This window comes from Manacus candei, unplaced genomic scaffold (genome assembly GCF_025592945.1).
Source record: "Manacus candei isolate 608988 ecotype Guabito, Panama unplaced genomic scaffold, ASM2559294v1 h1tg000015l, whole genome shotgun sequence".
In the NCBI taxonomy this organism is placed as follows: domain Eukaryota; kingdom Metazoa; phylum Chordata; class Aves; order Passeriformes; family Pipridae; genus Manacus; species Manacus candei.
Window position 1 is genome coordinate 16,761,165 of NW_026138063.1, and position 16,626 is coordinate 16,777,790.

The 16,626-nt window shown below is 41.8% G+C and overlaps 1 protein-coding gene across 3 annotated transcripts in view; it reads left to right on the top strand.

Annotated features, from left to right (window-relative positions):
* IRS1 (insulin receptor substrate 1) overlaps positions 1-16,626 on the top strand; it is a 281,844-nt gene that overhangs the window by 93,340 nt on the left and 171,878 nt on the right. The window contains exon 1 of one of the 3 annotated variants that reach the window (XR_007903535.1): positions 14,059-14,092. The exons of the other annotated variants lie outside the window; for them this stretch is intronic. The gene's annotated coding sequence lies outside the window, so the exon portion shown is untranslated. Of the gene's footprint in view, positions 1-14,058; positions 14,093-16,626 lie in introns of those variants that run through there. 3 annotated transcript variants of the gene reach the window in all.

The following is a 16,626-nucleotide window of genomic DNA, read 5'->3' on the forward strand; positions in this document are numbered from 1 at the left end:
TAAAAGGAGTGTTTCTCTTGCACAGCTGGCAGACATTTGTTGGCATCAGTATTTTTTTATGTGAAGGCCACTGTAAGCAATCCAGTTCTCCCAGAAATGAGTCTAAGATTACAAATTTTGGGCACATTCTTCAAGAGATTTGTTTTTCTCTTTAAACATTAATTCATAAACAAGATAATCTGCTAAGAAAAATCTCAATGTCTTTGTGAGGTTTTTTGACTATGCAAAAGTCAATAAACATGTAAAAAGTTGACTGTGTGAACAACATAAAGTGTTGATCAGTATAAGAAAAAACCCTCTTGTTCTGAATTTGTTTGGCTTGAAAATTCTTTCTTCTATTTTGGCCAGAAATAAGAGGTAGTATGAGGAAGGAAGTCTTTTTAGAAGTATGTAGGTAGCCATCAGCCAGAACCAGAAAGTTCAGAGGCACACAAAAAATGAATAGGGATAAAAAAAGGTAAGAAATTCCTTGCAGACCTCGAATAGAATAGAATAGAATAGAATAGAATAGAATAGAATAGAATAGAATAGAATAGAATAGAATAGAATAGAACAGAACAGAATATGCTGAGTTGGAAGGGATCCATGAGAATCATTAAGTCCAACACCTGGCCCTGCAGAGATCCCCTGAGAATCACACTATGTGCCTGAGAGCATTGTCCAAACACTTTTTGAACCCAGACAGGCTTGGTGCTGTGCCCACTTCCCTGGGGAGCCTGTTCAGTGCCCAACCACCGTCTGGGTGAAAAACTTTCTCCTGATATACAACCTAAACCTGCCCCGACTCAGCTTTGTGCCATTTCCTCGAGTCCTGTCACTGGTCACGAGAGTGACTGCAGTGAGGTCTCGCTTCAGTCTCCTCCAGCTGAACAGACCAAGTGCCCTCAGCTGCTCCTCATACAGCCTCCCCTCAAGCCCTTCACCATCTTTGTTGCCCCCCTTTGGACACTCTCTAAGAGCTTATTATCTTTCTTATATTGCAGTGACCAAAACTGCCACAATATTGCAGGTGAGGCTGCCCCAGTGCAGAGCAGAGTGGGACAATCCCCTCCCTCACCCGGCTGGCGATGCTTTGCCTGATGCCCCCCAGGACAGGGTTGGCCCTCCTGGCTACCAGGGCACTGCTGACTCACATTCAACTTGCCATCGACCAGGACCCCCAGGGCCCTTTCCTGGCACTGCTTTCCAGCATCTCATTCCCCAGTCTGAGGTGCAGGGTTGCCCCATCCCAGGTGCAGAATTCAGCACTTGCCCTTGCTAGACTTCATATGGTTGGTGATTGCCCAACCCTCTAATTTGTCGAGGTCTCTCTGCAGTGCTGTCGAGGGAGTCAACAGCTCCTCCCAGTTTGTTGTCAGCAAACTTACTTAGTATTCCCTGAGTTCTGCATCCAGGTTGTTAATGAAGATGTTGAAGAGCACAGGGGCCTAAGATGGAGCCCCGTGGAACCTCACTAGTGACAAGTTGCCAGCCTGATGTCACCCCATTTACTATAACTCTTTATGCCCAACCTGTGAGACAGTTGCTCACTCATCACAATAACATGGTTATCCAGCTGTGGGCTGGGCATTTTATCCAGAAGGATACTGTGAAAGACAGTATCAAAAGCTTTGTGAAGTCCAAAAAGGTTACATCTACTGGCTTTCTTAGATCAACTAGGTGGGCTACCCTGTCATAGAAGGAATCAGGTTTGACAAGCAGGACTTCCTCATGTGTGACCCATGACTGTGTTGTCCACTAGGTGTTTTTAATATCTCCCAGAATAATCTTCTCCATAACTTTACCAGGCACTGAAGTGAGACTGACAGGCCTCTAGTTTCTGGGGTCCTCCTTCTTGCCCTTCTTGAAAATTGGGACAACATTCAGCAGCTTCCAGTCAGCTGGGACCTCTCTGGATTCCCAAGACTGCTCAAAAATCATTTAGAGAGGCTTTGCAATTACATTATCCAGCTCTTTGAGGATTCTGGGAGGAATTCCATTATGCCCCATAAGGATCCAGCTGGAGCAGCAGATCCTGCACAAGTTCAGGGTCAGCTGGGAGTTGATCTCTCTTGCAGTCATGGTCCTCCAGCTCAGGGCGCTGAGACCCCCTTGGTCCATCATCTGTGTTGAATACAGAGGCAAAGAAAGCATTAAACATCTCTGTCTCTGTCCCTGTTTGTGAGGTGACCATCCTCATCCTGGAACAGGATGACATTTCTATACTGCCTATTGCCATTAGTGTATTTGGAAAAGCTCTTTTTATTATCCCTCATGTTTCTGGCCAGCTTCAACTCCAGCTGAGCTTTGGCCACATAAATTTTCTCCCTACAGTGGCAAGCAGCATCTCTGAAGTCTTCCCATGTCACTTGACCTTGCTTCCGTTGGGCACACACTTTCCTTTTTCAATAATCCAGTGTATCTCATCTTTGTATTGTAAACTTGCTGATTCTCATGACAGTGACATTTCTGCTCCTTATCGATTCTATAGGAAGTGTTCAGAGCCTGGCTTGGAGAAAGAGTGTGGTATTCAGTGCCCTTTTGTGCAACTTCCACTGCACTGTAACGTGGTCTCATCCAGTGATGGAAGTGCTGGCCTCAGGTGGTTTGGGTGTTACTGAGAGCACAACATACTTGAGGCACTCAACTGCCACATTTCTGATGGGTTGTGGTGAACTGGGAAGAGAGAATCAGACATGGTGTGTGAAGGGACTTGGCTGGACAGTTTTGTGCACGTGCACTCATCACCTAACCAGGTGGTTGGCTAGAAATACCTCAGAAAAAACTGCCCATGTCAACCTCCAAATTTTTCTACTGTAGAGACCTACCTCACAGTATTCCTCCACCTACACCAGAAACTCAAAGCTCTTCTCTGCCCCATTCTCACTGTCCATCTTCCCACAACCCTTCTCATCCTGGTGGGCCAGGGAGGGAGTGGAGTACACTGTGTTAGTCCTGCTCTGGGCTCAGAGCCAGCTCAGAAAAACAATTTGTGCACCTATCGAGACTGGGCAGTAGAGGTGTTCTAGGCAAGCAAAATCATCCTCTCCTTTCAATTTCTATACAAAATTCTGGGGCAGAAAACCTTTCAGTGTGGCAGTTCGGTGCAGAGATGTAATCAGCATCTTTATTTGTCCCACAAACTATTATTATGGGTTGAGATGGAGAAAGATGTTTGTCAGAGTGATTCTCAGATCCCAAGCTGAGCTTTCAAAGCAAGCAAAGTAAAATAGATTGAGCACAATTTATGTGTAAATCAGTAAGATACAAACAGTGTGGAATCTCAAGTGTAATACTAGTGGGAATAACCAAACTACTGTAGTTAGTGAGGTACTGCTGTATATCTGAGCATGTGGATTTTAGATTGCTTTTGGAAAATACTCTGTCAGCTATGCTATACTTTTTTTTTCCCCGTGGTTTGCTGAGTCCTCTGCTTAGTCTACTTTAGGTCTCATAAATGGAAGTTTCTTTGACTGCTGCCTGCAGGTTATAACAGTATCACACGAAGCCAACATATGGACAGTGATGTTTTTTGTAGAACTTCATCCCAAGTATGTTTTTTGGAGTAGAGCTTCATTTAGAACAATTTTTTGGTGCAAATGAAGGCAAATGGGCCCACACTCTCTAAACCATGAGCTGGCTCTTCCAAGAGGCTTTTTTTGTTGGATTCCACAGCATGGTTTGTAGTATGCTCACCACCAAGAGCTATTAATTTAATAGGATTGAGATTGTTTCCCATAACACAGTACTCCACTGCTTCCTTGTAAAAAATAATCATGTGGCTTTTTTTGTAGGTTACATGCAGTCCTCAGGATTTTGTGATTTCATTGGAAGATGCCTACAATTATCAACTAACTTCAGGCTTAATTAGCTGATTATCTTGTCTTGTAACTCTGCCTACCCTTTAAAGTTTCAGGTTTTTTTCCCAAATGTTTCCCAGACTGTCATTTTGTACTTATTTAAATTTTGTGGATGCTTGGTGGTGAATTCTTCTTGGTTTTGAATCTGGTCCAAATAACTATGCCTATATAGAACCTAGTTTGCCCTGTATAAAAGATTGTACTGACACCAATGTAAAGCAAGGAAATGGCTTGCAGGCCACAGCATAATAAATTAATCAGATTTAGTCATCCTCCTGGGACACAGAGGAGTCAGCTCAGGTCAAGACACTTCTGGGAAAACTAGATAGTTGGTAAATGTATTACCAGCTGACTATCAAAGTCCCTGTGCCATACCAGGAAATATCCCTGCCTTGGGCAATGCTTCCCTTCCTGCAATGACAGAAGAAAACCCAATGTTTTACAACTTTTTCTCCTTCTTTCTATTCCTTGCAACTAGTTCTGGCAAGCCAAACAAATTTTTTCTCCATGCCATTCTCTGTATTTGTGGGCTAACAACATAGCTTTTTACTAGATGCAATACTATTCACAATGTAACATGCAGCCTTTTTATCTTCTAGTAGACAAGAGGCAGAGCTACCTCATGATTTTTAAAAATCTGTTTATTTAATCATCGTTTCCTCTTTTCTGAAATGGGGTCCAGATTGTCATTTCAGAATAAAGCAGGAACATCTCCTTTCACTGCACCACATTCTACTATGATATGCAGAATTAAAGTGCTCCCATCTGAGTAAAGATTATATAGTTTGTTGCATAATGGGATGTGAAACCAAACCACCATCTGTTCTCATCAATATCTCTTCCTTTTCATAGTGGTAGTTGAGGGGACACTCGAAATTCCCTGTTGGGGCTGAGCACTGATGCCTCAAGGTATAGACGTTTCTTAGTCTGAAGCAGCTCCTGTTAATCTTAACAGCTTCTTTTTATTTTGATAGGCAGAGTTGATCAGCAGATCCACAATCCTTTTATTTTGTTTTTATAAGTAGCTACTCCCCAAATAAAACATAAACTGTTTCTATCTTAGACTTTTTAATATCATCTTATTTTAGATGTCTCTGGATATGCCACAAACAGGGATGGCCTTGGTGATTTGTCCATGACCTCACCAGGATGAATTTAGTAAGGAGTCCATTTAGTTACCTCTTCTTCCCTTCCATCTGCCTGTGCCTATCAGCACTTCCCAGTAGCACTTGTCCTGTTGAATATCACAGGTGGATCCAGGTCTGATCTAATGATTTGCATCCATTATTTATGCCCTTGAAGCTTTGGACAGTAACCTCATTCCAATGTGTTCTCTTTATCTCATGTGTACCTGTGTGTCCGAGGTGTAGCACCATCCAGAGATTTGAGATGAATGGAGTTGGTGGGAGGGGAACTGTCTGGAAATGTTCCAGTGATGCCAAGGTCTACAAACACAGATCTGTTGAGGCTGAAATGTTTGGCATTACATGCATTTTTGCTGAATTACTACAGCTTTGCTAGAGAATATAATCTTGCATCTGGCAGATGGTTGTCTTGGGAACGTGATCTCAATGCCTCGTGGAGTCTCGGATCTCAGGCTGACCAATAGTGGCTTGCCCTGCATCAGGAGACCTTGAGAACTCCACCCAGGGGCAGCCCACCCAGGCAATGTGCTGTGGAAGGGATTCCTGGTGTTTGGTGCCGTTTCCAGCTTTGGAGCTGTAGATCTCAGGGATTGCAGATACTCAGCCTCACATGAGTATATTCTTTGGCAACGCCCTGAACAGTGCCTAAACAAGGAAGTGAACACATTTCTATTCCTACAGTGTGTTACCTTCTTTGTGTTTGCTTCTTCAAGTTCCACCAGGACAGACATTTATATAAAGAGTAACTGTGACTTGGAATTTTGCCGGTGAATATTTCGGAATTTGTGTTCTGTGAACCATATTTGTCCTGAAGTTTGCTTTTGAATTAAAGGCTTGTTTAACTTACTAACACAATGTGAGTGCACCTATCCTCTTTTACAGTCAAGAAGTTGCAGCTGAAGACACATATCCTACAATCATTTTGACTTTTTGCTGTTTGAGATGTTCACCTATATGGTCTTTCATGATAAATCTGAGAATTCTGCAATGTGTGGACAACTTGCAGACATGAAAAAAACTCATCAAATAATTTAGTTAGATCCAGTCTGTACATGCCAGTGATGTTCAGCTAATAAATAACTTCGTGCAAATAGATAAAATTATCTACAAAGCAATATATTTGTATATATAGCCGCTCATTGCTGTTTTGATCACTTATCTATCTTAGCCAGAACTGCACTTCCTGAACTTACAAAAACTTGAATTTGTTTCAGAAGAGAAAAAAAGGCATTATGGCAAAAGAGTTTGATTATTTCTGGTAGACAACATGAAGGATTTGATATTGCTGGATCAGATAAGTGTGATTCTTAGGTTTTTCTGACTAATCTTTTTGAATGTCAATATTTAGAGAGCTTGGTGATGGGTATTTAACAAACCTTAAGGTAATATATATGTCCTGTGGCCTGTCCAAGGTTCTATTTCCTAAACTGGATGGGATTCCAAGCCTTTAGACAGATAAATCATGTACATGGCTTCTGGGAAATTCAGATGTTAAACTGATCGTCTCCCGATGATAAAGCTCAGTTAAGTATCCCTTAAAGATTTTAAAATGTAGGCCTCAATCCTACAGTATAATGCAGATCGATTCACTGGCTTCAGCTAAGGATTTACTTGGAAACAGGTGTCCTCTAGCATGTGACACATGGCAGGGTTGAAACAGATTCTCCCATATTTTGGTTGCTGCGAAGCTTTTACCTGAGAGTATGGAATACTGGTCTTACAGCCATATGGATACTGTTTTCAATGGCATAAAATCCCAGTGGTCCACTGAAATTGAATCTGACTGGTACTTTTTTCTGGCTGAAGAGATTATTGGGGTTTTTCTATTGCTGCAGTTTTGAATGGGACTTTAGAAGTAGAGACAATAATGTCAATGACACAGAGTATATGCCTGAAATTGAAATGCTGAAATGCTGTCTTGGTCCTGTGAATTTTAATTTGTAACATGGATCTGAACTCTATTAAAAATCCAGATATAAGTATCCTTCTGGTTTCACACATCTCTCCTGGACTCATTTCTTGCAAACAGAACTACTCTCTCAGAAGCCCTTCCACAGAGAACTGTGTAGGATTAGGGCTGTAAGCAAGCTGTGACAGAAATGCCAGCTGTGACATAGGATTCCATGTCAGTGCTGTGGGAAGATGGCAAAAGAGCCTAGTTCCTGTGCAGTACTTCTCATTCATAGATTTTTTGAGTGTCATTTTACAGCAATATCCCAAGGTTACTCAGCAGATAAGTGACACAGCTGGAAATGAAGTCCAGGTGTCCTGAGCCCTCGTCCACTGCTCCATCCATCCCGCCTCCAAAGAAGCAATGTTTGCAAAGAGCTGTAGGAAATGCCCGATTTGCCTTGTGTTTCACCCCGGCAATGGAATGCTAGGTCAGCAGTATTTGTTTTCTTATCTTGATCCCCCTAATTTTTACTTTTTAGAGAGTTCTCTCTGTAACGGAGCTTCTTGCAAACTCAAAACATGTTGCTGGTAGAGCTTGAAAAATTTCTTGCAAGAAATTCAAATCTCTTTACGCTTGTAAAACGATGATTCCCCAACTTTGCCTGTAGACCTTGGAAAATGGTAATGGGAGGAAGTGATCTCCTGATCTCCAGCTGTGGTTCTGTGTGCTGCTCTGATCCCACCGATGACTGGATTTGAGAGTAAAGCACGGTTGGTTCTGCCTCTGCCCTGTGTCGGATTTCACCCTTCTGCCCTTGCTCTGAAGGTAATGGGTTTAGATACGAAATACCCATACGAAACTGACTGTTTCTTGGTCAGGACCTGAACAGATTGCTGTGTTTAAAAGCCCCACCACCCATTGCTACAAATCTATTAAACATCTCCAGTTAACCATACAGCCTCCTGCTTCAGCAGCTGAGCATGTAAATTCCTGTGACCAAATAACTGCACAGTTAACTGGTTTCACATGTGCTCCCACCGTGCCCATCTCAAAAGGTGAAATCCTAGCCCGGCTCTGCCCCGTGGGCAGCTGGACGGTGACCAGGACACGGCAGTTCGGGAGGCTGGACGGGGCACCCTGCAGCCTTACAGTGACACTGGGACCTCTGGCTGTCCCTTGTGCTCCTCTCCCCTCGCACTGTAAGAGCCAGAGGCTGCCGTGGGAGCCCAGATGCTGCCGGGCTTTCCCAGGACCTGATCCTGATGGAGTCGGGCAGCGGGGCTCATGGTGGCTCCCCTGGCATTGCCTCCTGTGCCCCGGGGTGCTCCTCCCCACGCTTCTGGGAGGGGAAACTGCTTTTATTTTTCTACCCCGGGGCCGCGGGCAGGTTTTGTTCCGAGCGGAACGACGCTCTGAGAGGGCAAGGAGCTTCCCCCGGCTGCCCCTGCCCGGGCTGGCACGAAGGGGCCCGCGGTGCCCGAGAGGGCCCGGCCGCGCTGGGACAGAAGGGCCGCGTCCGCCGGGCCGGGACCCCGCGGCTGAGGCGGGGCCGCGGCGGGGCGGGAGGGTGTTTGCCTTGGCCTCGGCAGCGAGCGGGCCGCTGGCCGCCGGCCAGCCGGGGATATTTCCTTTCGCCCTTGTTCGCAGAGGCATTCAGGAAAACAATTGGGAGCTATGAGGGCTTTCCCGTTCCGGCAGCGTGCGGCTCCGGCCAGCGCAGCCCGGCCTGGGGACCCGCTGCCAGGGGCTGGGGCTGGGGGAGAAGCGCTGTTGAGTGAATTGCTTTGAAATAAAAAAATCCCCCCACTCTGTCGGTGCAATGCGTATAAAAACTGCTCAAGAAGCAGGCCTTAGGTTGCCCAAGATACCAATGATGCCGAGGAAATCATATGGAACATAAACCAATAAGGACAGAAATGCTCGAATTGCAGCCGTTTGCATCACCTGGGGCACGGCAGCAATTAAACGTGAACACAGGGAAAACTTGGCAAGCCTCTACCTCCTTGTACATGTACAACCACAGCGATTGTAAAGGAGCCAGGCAGGTGCTGGGAAGCTCTGAGACGAGGTCTGTCCTGAGTTTCCTCTTAGATCTGAGCTTGTGGTCTGAACCAGGCATAAATGTGCAAGGACATGATGCCAGGGTAATTCCAAGTGGGCCAGGACAGGCTCCAGAGGGGTTTGTCAGCCCCTGCTGATGTCACTTAGGGAGAAGTGCCCATCTTGACTGACTATAGCCCAGAGAAGCTGGGTGGCTGGGAAAGAAGCAGCTACCAGGGCTGGTATATAATGGTAAAAGCAGGGTCAGAAATCTTGGCTGCATTGTGTCTGGTGGCCTCTTGCTACCTCCCCACACCAGGGCTTGTTCCTGCTGTCTTGCTCTGGGGAAATAGCTGCTTGTTGGGTGAAGCCTTGCAACTCGAGTTCTTCGCTTTAGGGATAAAATTTAAAGGTGTTTGTTTCCATGTTCAGAAGGCAGGAATGCTGAAACTGTAACACTGAATTGTTAAATGGTGTCTCTGGTCAGAAGCCTGTTAGGGTTGGGTTGTGCACAAATGACCATTGTTACTGGAATAAGCTTTTTCTTTTCAACTAATGATTACCTGACATCTTACTACAGGAATTTGTATTGGAAGAACTATAGCCTTAAGGGCAGGTGCAGTGATTATATGGGAGCGCATCCATTTTTCCAGTGTAGTTGACGAGGTCTTTGGCATATTGCAGCCTAAATAAATTTTTATTTTTATTTTAATGACATTTGAAAAGCACTTGAATTATTTTGAAATGGGTTTCTTTCAAAATATATTCTAAATGTCTGGTGTTTTTTTTTTCCTTTTTATATACACCTCCAATTCAGCTGTTCTTTTTAACATGAATAGTTTGTGCAAGACCTTTGGGCTGTTCCCAGTGTCTGGAAAATAAGTATTGGTTGATATTTTTTCTTTAATGCTAGCAATTGATTTATACTGTTTTGTGTTTCAAGACTATTCTGGTAGGGGAGGGGCTTGAAAATCAACCTGGAAAAGTCATCAACAAATGGTCTCAAGAGCACAAGCTGCAATTTTCAGGTGCACTTTTTTTCTTCCACATCAGAGGGAAGTCACAGATATATGTTACCTCAACCTAAAAAATTGCACATTTCTTGTTGCTGTTTGGACTGGAGAGGGATGCACTGCTTGTTTGTCTTTAGGGCTGAACAGTTGTATCTCACATCTAGCAATATCAACAGGGAGTTTTAAAAAGCAGTGTACCCTGAGTGTCACACCTTTTCATGCTTGAAGAAACACTAGGAACTGTGTTTCAGTTCCAGTGAGTTTGTAATGTTCCTTTATCTCTGTGAAGTCTTATGTTTTTCTAGAAATTGTGGCAGCCCATGAAATGAATTTCGTATTGGAATTACAAACTCTGAATTCAAATTTTATCACTTCGTGGAGCTTAACAGAGCACTAGGTTTGTGATTTTATTCACAAAGCTTTGGATCATTGCAAATTGCTTCCTACTATTTGACAGCTTCCTTTTTAGAAATTTCAACACTCCAGCTATCTGCCTTCAGCAATGTATGATTCTAATCACTGATATGATTTCATAATCCTCCTTTAATTCAGCAAACATTCCAGATTATCAATATGCGATGTGTATTTTGGGAGAGCACAGTGCTGCAAAATTTTCCTGTTGTCAGGCTTTTGGGTTTTGTAGCTGAAAGGTGCATATTGTTAACCATGGGTAATTTCTTAGATGTAGTTTATAAATATGTGTAACTATTTTGGGTCGTAGAGATGACATTCCCTTCAATAAATGTAAGACATAAAGCTGCAGCGTTTAAAGCCAAATTCAGCAGGAAGAAAGAAAATTGCTTCCATATATCTTCTGTATGTCATTAAATGGAAAATGAGATAATTCTTCCATACATCTGAAAACCAAATAAAAAGGTCTATTCTCCTCTCAGTTTCTGTGGATAAATCCAGCTAATTTTTGTGGCAGTTATGCACATTGGTGGGAGAAAAGATGCCTCAAGTAGGATGATACGGTACACATATATTACTAAATAGAATACTCATTTTACTTAGGATAATCCGTCTTTGTTCCAGATATATGTAGGCATTCTTCTTAAAGCAAGTGTTTTAGTTGTCAGGATGACTTGATACATTTGTTCTTTGATGTCAAATTCAGTTGCATCGTTGTGGAATGGTTGCTACAGAAACCCCAACCCAGTTTTTAAATGTATTGAGTTCTCTTCTTATTACTTAGAAAAGCTGGATTTGATTTCTTTCCTGTAAAAAAGTTCATAATAAAAGGGGTGAAACCTCTAAAACTGGAGCAATAAGCGTGGAAAAAGTACCCAGATAGTGAGATCAGAGACAATAAGGAAAAAAAGCAATTTAGAGTCCAACAAAGTATATCTCTTGATATAATGCTCCATGTTGTAATTGAAACCAGAGCTAAATTAGATCAATACCAAAATATTAAAGTGTGCCAAACCTGTTTTCTGTAGGCTTTGCTATAATTGGATTCTGATGCAAGAGATAGCTTAAGTAGGCAAAGTCTGTTGACTCAAGACCATGATTATTCATAGAAAAAGAGCTTCCTGCAAAGGTATACAGTGCATTTATCCGGTGTTTCTTGAAGAATTAATACATTTCTATCCTTCCCTTCCATGCTGATGCATTTGAAGTCTGTATCTTGCCTACAGTAAATCTCTGTCTTGCTTAACAAGAAACTATTTCACTGTATAAGCGAGGCATATTGACAACAGATTTAACCCAGACAACTCAGCTTTATTCAATCAGAAGAATGCTGGCCTGGTTTCAGGTTTCTGGGATACAGGCACAAATGGACATGCCCCAAGTAGAATCCATTTGTTTTCCCATGAATGCACCTAGTAGGAGGTCAAATAAAAATAAATATTTTGGCTCTTCAGAGCAAGATAGATTTCTGGAGTATTTGTGATTCAGAGTGGAAATGTGATTACAACAAGCAGAGGTAGCATCTGAAATATGTTCTATTGAGAGTGAAAAAAAGCATTGTTTTCTCTCTCCGTCTGTGTTTTAAGCTGTGGTTATTCCTTGTCTTCACTAATCAGATTTATGAGAATAACTACATATATCTTAATGCTGCTCTCCTGTTTGTAGAAGCTCAGGAGTTAAGGAAAAATAGCCATTTTTGTAGTATTTTAGGATTTTTTTTAAATGTAGGTATAACTTATGCAAAGAAGTAGTTTATTGACTTCCCCTGTGATAGTAAGAATAAATCAATTTAGATCCAGCATACGAGGGGCCCCAGATTCTCTGTGGAGTTCCACCAAACAATGGAATAAATTGTGCAAGGGCAATTTGTCCCTAATGTTTTTGGCTATTTGATTTTGTTGAGGTTTTGCCCATATTATTTAGGTATTCACTGTAATTTATACTGCCGTGTAAAAAAACCTTGCATATTTGCCTGCAGGGGAGTGAGTGCTCACCGAAACAGTCCTTTGAACATAATAAAAAAGAAATCCCCAGGTAATAAAAAAAATCCCTGGCTTTTATGAATAATGCATTTGTGGAACAGGGGGGAGAGGAAGTGCTTTTTAGATTTATTCCCCCCTCTGCCCCCCACTCAACCTGTTGGCAGAAATAAGCTCGAGGTTGGGAGTGGGTTCCCACATTGTGAGTGTGCTCTGAGGCGCTTTTTTCAAGGTCCTGGTTTAAATGCTGCAACACAACCAGACACCAAATACTGGTAATTCTGATTTATTTGTTTGTTTGTTTTTAAAGTCTGTGGGTGTCTTCCCCTGTGTATTGACCATCTGGTTGTGGGTTAGGCTGTTTGGGATATGCCTGGCATGCTGAAAAGCAACACAAAATTGCAAAGTGATTGGAGGCCCATTGAGGATGGTTTGTTTGGGGTCCTCAGTGAGCTTTGACAGAGAGCAGGTGTTGTGATGATAAATTCAGAATGGGGTTGAGGATTTTTCTCTTCAGCTGGTAAATGTGTGGGAAATGCTGGAGGCGCGCTGTAAAAATGAATGATTCTTATGCAGGAGATACTGAATGGAAACGCTTTTGTGTCACAATCTTAATGGGAAAGCTGTTGGGGGATTTTAATATATTTCACCCCATAGCAGTGGTTTGGGTTCAGCGTAGGAAGATCCAAACTCAGAACTAAATTATGGCTGTTGAGCCTAAGTGAGACTTAAAAATGGAGTTTCAGCAGCATTCCCACAAACAAGTGTCCCAGTCATGAACAATGCCACGATACCTGTCACCATATCTTTGTTCTTTGGAAAAAAGCTGACAGTTTCCAGTCTGAGGACACTGGAGGAAATTCCATAATGTGTGTGAGGGGCGTACATCAGGCAGCAGAGAATCAGTTCTCTTAGGGTTCTCTTTCTGAGAGTTTCGGCGGATGTGGCGCTCTTACAGCCAGTTAAACTTTGAATAATCCTTTTAGGAATAAAATATATTTTCTGTGACTATGATTGTGCCAAATCATTTTAAGTTGCCAAAAAGCTGCTTTGGAAAGGCTTGAGGAAACCACAGCTGGGAATTGTGTCACAGATATAAAATGAGATTTATTTACTCTTCTACATCCAACACTGAAATAATAAGGAAGTCAGGAACAGATGAAAGAAACACTTGCTTTTTACAGATTTTTTTAAAATTTAATTTACTTTTTATAGAGTTTCTGTAGCAAATCTGCATTTTCAACAGGGACTTAACGCTCTTCTCGCTGAGGTCATTGGCCAAATGAATACTAGGAATGAGTCTAGTGATGCATTTTATGTTTTGGGGGTAGGGAGCAGAGTGCATGTGCTTCACGCCTCAGCAGTGTCTTGAGGATTTCAAAGCACCGTGTTCAGTTTGCAGAGTCTGTTTCCAAGCCCATATTCACTGATGCTCTTCTCTGCATGTTTACTTTGCCTGTGGACCCTACTTGTCTTGTTGCTTGACATCAGAACTCAAGTGATGCCCAAGGACTGACCCATACTTCCACAATTAATGCATTTTATCTCTATGATTTTTAAATGCTTTCAAATGCTTCTGTATTTCATGGGTTGCAAGGATCCTCACTTGTGCTAAGAATGGTTGGGAACTGCTTCTATTTCAGCCTTCTTTCTTGGACAGTATGTGGGAACTGTAGCCACACAGAAAACTTGCAGGCTTTGCTTGGACATACATACCAGATATAGACCCACTCCTGCAGATCTGTCTCCATGAATCCTCATTTTTTTCAAGGTAAATAAAAAAGAAAGAGAACTGCTGATGATAATTCTTCCAAAGTCTTTACTTTTTGGTGTTACTTGTATTTGCATAAGTGACCAAATTACAGAGTGAGGAGTGTATAGTATGCTCTCTTCTGCTTTTCCTTATCTAATTTACTGAGAGATACATTAGTAAAAATCTGTCTTCTATCCTGGTGCAGGCAGGAACTTTCATGTATCAGAGATGATAAGTACTATTGTCATAATGTCAGTGTATGAAAATACAATACAGCTGAGTACATGTATGTGTGTGTACATCCCATCTCATTGTAGTTGTGCTTCTAAAAGTATTAGACTAATAAATTTTGTGTTCTGTTGATATGAATTATTTATTAAAATGCTCTTGCTTTGCATCAAGTGAAGCATATTAGAATGCAATGAATTTTTTTCCACAAATGAATGCCCATTAAAAAATAGCTCTTAATTTATTTTTGAGTAACTGCTTTAAGCATTGGACAGGTATCTACTTTGTAAGCAGCAACTGGCAGGGGAGTAAAAAATGAGGCAGAGCAGAGACAAGCAGAAACTGCTAATTGTTACAGGTTCCATTCCACTGGCGAAGGAGTATAGAGAGCATTTTTCTACTGGAATGTAGATAGCAGTAGGATGGTAATGAAACTGGGATATGAGAAAAGGTATTTTAAACAATGAAGACATTTTTAAGGACTCCTTAAGAAGCAGTGGAATTCTTGCAGCATGCTGCATACATCATGGAGTCCTTGGTAGGATCAAGGCTTTAGGATTATATAGTTTCAAACACTGAGACTGGGGTTTGAAGAACACTCTTCTTACCAAAAAGGCTTGTTTGTATTCTACAGATATTAGAAGATGATTTAAATTGACAAATTTGAGAGAAAGGAGCCAACACTAGGCAGGGGAAGATTAGCATGATTGAAATGAAATGATCTAGTTCACTGTGTATCTTTACAACCCATTCAGATGTTTATGGTAGGATTTGTGTGAGCAAATGTAAAATCCCTGAGGCAATCCATGCTGTAGCTGCTGTGTAAGATGCACTTGCCACCATTTCAGTTAAGTTCCATCTGCTTCTGCTTGGGGTGATTTTGTCCTGTTTTATGGCCAGCTATTCCAACAGTTCTGAATGAGCTTATTGGGATGTAGGTGGTGTTATCAAAACTTGTATTGAACATTTTAAAGAAAAAAATATTTCAGTGACAGGAGAGCACTGTTTCTACATTACTGTGCTGCAGACCCATGTGTTTTAAAGGCTCAACCGTCCAGTCCATATTTCTGGAATGAATATGTGTTTATTCCAGTTCAGCTGATCCTCTCGCATGGAAAAGGTGTGTATGTAGCCTCACCATTAAAAAAGCAAATTAATCTGTGGTTTTAGCTCATATTGCATATTCAGCATCTTTAGGCACTTCAGGATTTGGGACTCTCACTGAGTATTTCCACTGAGTGTAGTTGGTTCAACTTTTCCTTGGGTTTTGCACAACTGTAAATCTGAGTGAAGCTGAGTACTTCAGTATTATTGGGAGGTGGATTAGGCAGTTTCTATCAAAGTTGGTTTTTCAACCATATATTGGTTCTTAGAATATTTGTTTGTTTCTTTAAGCACCTGGTCTTCATGGACAGTTTGAGATTTCTCTTTCTTGCCTTGGCTTTGGAGAACAGAATGCTAAAAAAATAGAGTCTAAAGTATGATGATGCTCTTCTGAGAAAAAAGGCCAGTGTTTCCTAAGAAGATTTACTACAAGGCCAGGTTTTGTTGTTTGCAATCCCTGCCTTATTCCCACTGAAAATGTTAAGAGATGCCTTGTATTATCTTTGAGAGATGTGAAGGTTAAAGAAGACTTGAACTATTTTATTGCTACTTTGGCAATCTCAGCAGACCCCATTTAATACCTTGCTGTTTAGCACATGCTTGCAGTAGAGATGCTTAGGTCTTTATTAAACCACATAATAGATGTTCTAGTTGCGATTTTGTAAATTGATTCATGACTTTACTAGATGCCAAAGAGACAAATTCTCCAAACTGAGGCTTTAGATGTAAAATGCTAACAAATTTCTTACTGGACATAATACATCTTCTGACAGAGTACTCCATGTTCCTATTCCTTACGGTGCTGAGTTAAAAGATCTTAGATAAATAACTTGTCTGCTCTTCTCATATTTTAAATTAACTCCTTGTTAGTACAATTAGCAGCAGCTCCTCCTGTGGTTTTGGAGCCTTTTCTTGCTGCCAGGTATCACTGGCTTCTGTATGACTTAAAACTCCCTTGGGAAATGCTTGTTTCTGTGATGCTGTTTTCTCTCCTTTAACTGAATAGATCTGTGAATAGTCTGGTGAATTGGCCTTTTTGTTGGGATGGCGATAGGAATCAGTTGCTTTCACTTGCTCCTCATTTGCTTTTCTGTTCTCTGAATCCTTCCACCAACTGCAATTACAGTATGTTAGTCTTTTATACTGGAATATCTCCTGGAAAATAATAGCTTCTAGTTCTGTAGTAGTCACTGTTGGTGTCCTAGAAAGTGTTGGAAGAG